Consider the following 7,274-nt stretch of genomic DNA (forward strand, 5'->3'; position numbering starts at 1 on the left):
CTACATATGTGCATACAAGTTAGTGGCTTTCTTTATCTTTTTTATAAGAAAAATAGCACATATTTCCTCTTTTTGGTAACATATTCTATACATGAGTATTTGTTATAGTAGCCTGAATAGAAAGGGGCACTGCCAAACTTTTAAAAATCCAAATTAGACCCGTTGCACATTCATTATTAGATATGGATAGGGGAAAACTCCCCCATTTTAAGGGAGAGGTGGTTGTTTTTAAATCTTCAACTCTACCACTGAAATTACAGAAATAAGCATTTTTGAGTCTTCTAGTTAACTACAGCTCTCCAAGAACACCGTAGGTTTTCTGACAAAATTATAAACTGCATAGTGGGAGAGAGATATTTTTATAGTGATTCTTCAATGCCATTTTATATATTTTAATATCCCAATTGCTCTCATTAACCACTCCAATATGTATACATTTCAAATGTAGGCATTATTCAGCATGTTACTATTCTATGGAGTTGGGGATGTTTAAAAATCTAGCATCCGACCCACAATCGAGCATCTGATGTCAAAGTTAGGTTATCTGCACTAATGCAGAATCCATGCATTGTATTGGATGTTAAGCCAAAATATGAAGCATATTGTAGCATTAAAATGGTCTTTGTGTGTGGGTATAATTCATCTAGCACTAATATGAGGATGTGCTGCTTAAATTCAGATTTTGATGTTCCATTTTGCTGGATGTATCTGTCCCTACTTCAGAGATAGCTTTTATGCCTTAGCCCTGAGCCCCAGATACTTTAGAGGAGTTGAGTTCAAAAAAGAGCCCTGAGCCCTTGTTCATGCACCAACCTGAGTCATATGCTAGAAATAGCAAGGGCTCAAGACAAAAGCCTTAAATCTGTTTGCGTCTGCTCATTGAAGGGCCACAGCCAATTCATATAACTGTTTTCTTAACCTTCTGTGAAATTATCAGTTTATAGTCTTTAAAGCACTGTGTTGTAGTGGTAAATTCACTTGTAAATAGTGACTCTCCATTTTGTCATGGAGACTAAATATTAGTGTCATTGTTATATAAAAATTGTTATATAAAAATTCATAGCATTTTCATATTTTATTTTTAAATGAATGTTTCAAGAAGTTCAATTTGGACCCTTCTAAGAAACTGAGCCTTAAATTATTTTCTTCTAATGTGTGCACGCACTCAGACAGTCATATCCATTGATCTTCATGCACGTCATGGATTTATGAACCAACCAATCAACAAAAAAATCACCTACACTGCCTGAAAGAAGAAAAATCCTTTATTTGAAAGTTTTGTGCTGCCTTGAAAGCTGTTCCCCTTTCCCCCCAAGATCCCTCATACTTGAAATTGAGATAAGCTAAGGGCAAAATTGTAATTGAGTCCCAGTTTTCAGCCTTCATTTAGTTATCTGCAGCATTTCATCTACCTAACTTTCTCCAGCTAACAGCTTGAATGCTACTAGTATCTCAGCTGCAAGGAAGACAAACAGACTTCCCTATCTTTACTTTTTTGGTTGAGGATGGGAGACCTATGTGCTCAAAAGGCCTAATTCTTTAAATTGTGTCTCATGGTGTACACAAGTTTCCTGTCCCGTATTTTTGGATAGGTGCACATATTTGGCTACTTCAAAAATGTTTCTCTTTCACAAAGGTTGGTTTAGTCTCTCCATAAATATCTACTGAACTTAACTTTCCTTTTGATTTCAGTCATATGGTTTTATACACTACAGGTACTGGACACCCAGTATATTTGACATTTATTAGCTTATTTGGAAAAAAAAAGGCATCTGAAGGTAGTAAACTCTATATCTCCTGTTTTGTTCCTTATGTTAATTTCCCCAGGGTTGTTTTTATTTTAGCCATATTGGATGTAAGTAATCCATAAATCTTAGATTTGAGGAAGAATTTCTACAAGTTGCATATGCTTTTGTGATATTTAGACATTGGAAAAATGTTAGATTAATCCCAAACAATGTCTGTCTAAATGAATTGTTGATATTAAAGTTATGTTATATGGCTTCAAGAAGCATATGCATTCTGTTGGAATTGAGGGTAGCTGCTGATGCTGCTTGTTCCCATCACTTATCTGAGCTAGGGCAAATAGTAGGTTAGAGTTCAGTTTGTTCAAGATTAATTCCAAAGCAAGGGATGATTCCTGGACTGGTAGAGGAGGTTTACAGCCTGCTTTTTAAAATTAGTTTGGCCTAATATCTGAAAACGTTCTCTTTAGCCTTCAGAAGACATGGGTATATTTTGGAGGAGAGAGTATGCAGAAATTGACAGGTTTCAGAGTAGCAGCCGTGTTAGTCTGTATCCACAAAAAGAACAGGAGTACTTGTGGCACCTTAAAGACTAACAAATTTATTTTAGCATGAGCTTTCGTTAAATTGTTACTTACCTTCTGGATATTCCCCATAAATGGGCACTTGTCTTCTGTTCCTTTTAGTTTCTGTTAGTATTTAGAAGTGGATCTCAGCCCTTCATAACTTAGGATGTCTATTTAGATAATCTGACATCTTCAGGAGGCCATTGTTCAAATAACACAGCAAGAGCTCTGGCCAAAGCACAGACTTGTTCTGAAGTGTAGAAATGAGATCTATCTGAAGAAAACCAATTACAGGTAAGTACAACTTTACTTATCTCCCTTGATAAAGGTAAAATGTGACTACAGTAAGGTTTTCACATAAAACAATGTAAAATAGCTTTTCAAAATAACCTTTTACTTATGACTTTCTTTTGTTCTTCCCTCTTTCCACTTTATTCCTTCTATTGTATGTCTTCATTTACCTTTTTCTTCAGTTCTTTTGTTGCTCCAGTCAAAGTTTTCAATACCTTTTTAAAAAAATGATTGGCCATGATTTTCAAAAATGGGTGTAAAGTTAAGGGCCTAAATCCATTTAGGGGCCTAATGAGTGACTTGATTTTCAAAATTGCTGAGCCTCCAGTAACTGTCATTGATTCAAGAATTTTGAAAATAAAGTTAATTAGGTCCCTAAATATGGACTTAAGAGCCAAACTTCAGGCATCTAAGATAGGATTTTCAAAAACGTGTAAGTGACATAGGAGAATGAAAATCAATGGGATTTGTGCTACTAAGTCACTTTGGTCTTTTTAAAAATTCCAGTCTGCTTGGCCATTTTTTTCTAACATTTTTTTCATTTCTTTTTTCCTTTAATCTTTCAATTCTATATTTAATTTCCTACCTTTCTCCACTGTTTGCCATATGTATTTTCTTTCCTTTTTTAATAATGTTTGATATTTTTTTTCTTCCTGTTGCAAATCTCTTCCATAATTCATACTAATAGCTTCTACTCTGTTCATAGGTGGTTGGTTGACAGGCAGACAGATGTTTTCTCCCACAAAAAAGATGATGGTTGCTGGTATTAGTTTTTGTTCTGCCTTAGTGAGGAGCTAACTGCAGCTCTCTTCAGAAGACACCTGAAAAAGATGGCCACTTTCAACTCCTGCCATATAGAGAGAGCAAAGCGTGCGTGAGATGTGAGGGATCACATCCAGCCAGCTGCAGACAGTATGATGAGTAATATCTCTTCTCACAAAAAGACATGCTCTCTAACTTCAAGGTGGGCCTTTTTTGGATACTGCTTGCTCCGCTGCTATCAAGGAGGTCTCAAAGTATTGCTTCTGCTGTCAAGAACATAAGAATGGCCATACTGGGTCAGACCAAGGGTCCATCCAGCCCAGCATCCTGTCTGCCAACAGTGCCAATGCAAGGTGCCCCAGAGGGAGTGAACCTAATAGGCAATGAACCTAATAGGCAATGATCAAGTGATCTCTCTCCTGCCATCCATCTTCACCCTCTGACAAACAGAGGCTAGGGACACCACTCCTTACCCATCCTGGCTAATAGCCATTAATGGACTTAACCTCCATGAATTTATCTAGTTCTCTTTTAAACCCTGTTATAGTCCTAGCCTTCACAACCTCCTCAGGCAAGGAGTTCCACAGGTTGACTGTGTGAAGAACAACTGTCCTCTCTCAGCAGTCAATGTCCCTACTTTAAACTTCTTGGATACAGAGTTGGTGGACTATATCAGCCCAGCCTTTAGAAAATGAAAGCCATCAAAGCCATTTTCTGTTGCTGCCCCCTTAATGGCAGAGGTCAGTCCCTATAAGCATCGTAGGAGGGGAAAGTGCTCTCATTCACCTACCAAAGGGCTCTGCTGTCATGCTAAGGGGCATGAACATTTCTTCCTCTTGTCAGAGGCCAAAAAGGATACCAGTAATGTCAAGCATTCTGAGGAAGAAAAAAATGGTCATCCTGGCTCTTGAAGGGTGTGGATTCTTAATTCAGAATACATGAGCCCCTTGAGTACTGCTCCTCTGATTAAGACACTAGAATATTGTACCTTTTTAAAGAGAGAATTTTCACCTGACTGGCAATTTCCACTCTAGTGGGAAAGGATTAATGGTGTTTGAAGAAGAATCTTCTCTGCCCAGAGGTATTAAATTTTATATTGGCTCCACAAAGAGAAAAAGGATACCTGAAGACTGCTAGTTAAAAATAAATGCATACATTGGAGGGTGATCTAAGAGATCCTATGTTCTCTTTGAAAAGGCATCTTTTATCGTACGTGTCAAACAGGAAAACTGAAGTAGCACTGGAGAGAGGACTATGGATTTGTGGGCAGTTCTAAATGCATTTTTGTCCCCACAGCTCTTAATATTTGGCTGAAGAGGTTTTGTTCTCCTGTAAGAAAATTCAGAACAATATTTTAAAACAAATTTTAGCCACTGCTGATGCAGCTTTGGAGAACTTTCAAAATTCTTGCTAAATCCCTAGCCAATGGAGTAGTGGCTTGCAGAACTTTCTGGCTTTGCCTGTGGGTTCACTGAGTTTCACAATATGCAAACATTTGTTTATGTTCATGGGACTTTTTGGTGTCAGTCTAGATAAAGCACTTTAAAGTTTCTGACTTCTCTCTCCTCCAGCAAAGACCATCCTGATTCCCAAGCTCAGTCTGATTCTGATCAAAACGCAAAAAGCTTCTTCAGAATATATTGCTGAGTATAAAAGACTAAAAGTTCAAGAGAAGACCCTCAATCTAAATTTTAATTTTTTGCAGTTTCCCTTCCATTCATTCCTAAGGAAGGCTACATCATGCATTCCCTTCAATCAGGGAAAGCATAACATCAGACAAACGTTCTTTCTGTGTTTTCAATCAGTCACTCTATGGAATGTCTCACTTCCATTGTGATCAGTACATTTTTTCACATCATTCTTTTTTACTTGCATCCGAAGAAGTGGGTATTCACCCACGAAAGCTCATGCTGCAAAACGTCTGTTAGTCTATAAGGTGCCACAGGATTCTTTGCTCTTTTTACTCCCTCCCCCCCCCCCCAAAAAAAACCCCAAAAAAACCATACACAAGCATATCCAGTGCTGCCAAGATATTTGTGCTATTCTTCCAGCCCTTTCAACGCAGGTAAAGGAAAGCCTTTTTTCTCTGTTGTACCTGGTGCTCGAGTTTTCAATAGGATTTAGGATTCAAATAGCTAAACTGCATTTGGGAGTACAAAAAATAAAAGATGGAATCTCTTGTCTGCAATAACCACTGAACAACAGGACAGGTGGATTTATAGCAGGCATTGATCTGCAAGACACACAGTTTCACTACCTATTAAAGCATCTCATTATAAATGAGAATTGCAAACAGTCTCTTCAGTGCCTTGCACACTCACCATAGCCCTATGAATTTTCTCACATACTCTGATTGTATTCCTGGCAGCTCTTTGCTCATAAGTGGTTCAAATTCTGCCATTATTTTGGCCAGTTGGATCATAAAAATACAAAGAACCAGACTGTAGTTCTAAAAGTGTGTTTCCTCCTTTATCATTGGGTTTTATCATAAATCTTCATGAGTGTCTTTTGGGGTAGGAACCATATCTTCATATATATATTTACATAGATCCTTGCACAATTGGTCCCTGATCCTGATTGGACCCTCTGGGTACTATTGTAATAAAAATATCTAACAAACAGATTCTAGTCCACTTGCAAGCTCGCTTAAACACTCAGAAGGCCCATGTGTCAAGGTGAAATGCATGTAATCTTGGCCTCATATTACAGACCCTGGTTTAATGGCTCTTGCTTTGATTTAGACACAACAGATTCCCTCTGCTCTCACAATGGAACCAAAACACTTCACGGTCTGAAGAAGAAACTTCATTCTAGAGTGTGTCAGAAAATCTTTGGTATACTCATCTTATCAGGCGTTCCGCTATTGTAATTACAGGTCATGTGGGGATCCAAAATAAACTAGAAGTCTGTGCAGGATAAAGAGTTCAAAGAAACAAACATCTTCATATGAACAGACTGGAAAGGAAAGAAGCTCAGCTGACACTTCTATGTTTCAAGACTCAGATTTTACAGAAACCAGTCCTAATCCATTTGGATAACTATACAGGCTAGCGACTTACTTCCTGATCAATGGGCAGGGGGAGACAAGGAGCATAGTTGTACTCATTAAGGCATCACTGTTCCTCTCTCAAAGCCGTCCATGTGGCTAGGAAAACTGATCAGTATTGATTGACTCAGCCATGCCATCTGCATCTTGGAGAATGTCTCCAGATTGTCAAGAATGGGAAGCCCCAATGATACTTGTTTACCTCCAACAACAATTTAAAAATATTTCTATTCTACAATAGATGAAATAATCCAGTAGCATTGGGGATAAATGCATTGTGTTCTTTGAACCAGATGGAAGAAGAGGGTCCACAGGAACCCTCCTTTTTCTCTCTCCTTCCCCCAGTACTGAGGAAAGTACAGACAGAATGTAAAATTGATTCTCATAGCCACATCTTCCTTAGCTGTTACATCAGGGACTGAGTTGCCATGGCAATCTCAGCAGTCTGTCCTCACTGGCACAGCTTCATGAGAGGTTGAACTTGAAGTGCCATGGTCTATCAGACTCAGTTGTCTAAAGCCTTCTCAAGCTTCAGAGATAAGAAGTCACTGACCAGAATGACACTGTCTGGAGGTATTGCTAATAAGGGCATTTCCCACTTTGGGTGTTTAAATATTTGATTTTTATTTTCTCCAAGGTGGCCTAAAGAGAAAAATCTGTCCTGGTATTTTTTTTAGAGAGACAAGCTCCTGCTGCTAAGAACTTATTGACTGTTCCATTTAGTAAGATGTTTTCTAAGAAAGTCAAGCCATTGCAGCACAAGTTTTGTGAAATCACCCAACTTGGAATCTGGTGATTAAAAGTCTCTGCCACTATCTTTTTGATTTTATGGGCACTATCCTGTTAAACTCTTTTGATCAATTG

The sequence above is a fragment of the Mauremys mutica genome, chromosome 6 (genome assembly GCF_020497125.1).
Source record: "Mauremys mutica isolate MM-2020 ecotype Southern chromosome 6, ASM2049712v1, whole genome shotgun sequence".
Classification (NCBI taxonomy): domain Eukaryota; kingdom Metazoa; phylum Chordata; order Testudines; family Geoemydidae; genus Mauremys; species Mauremys mutica.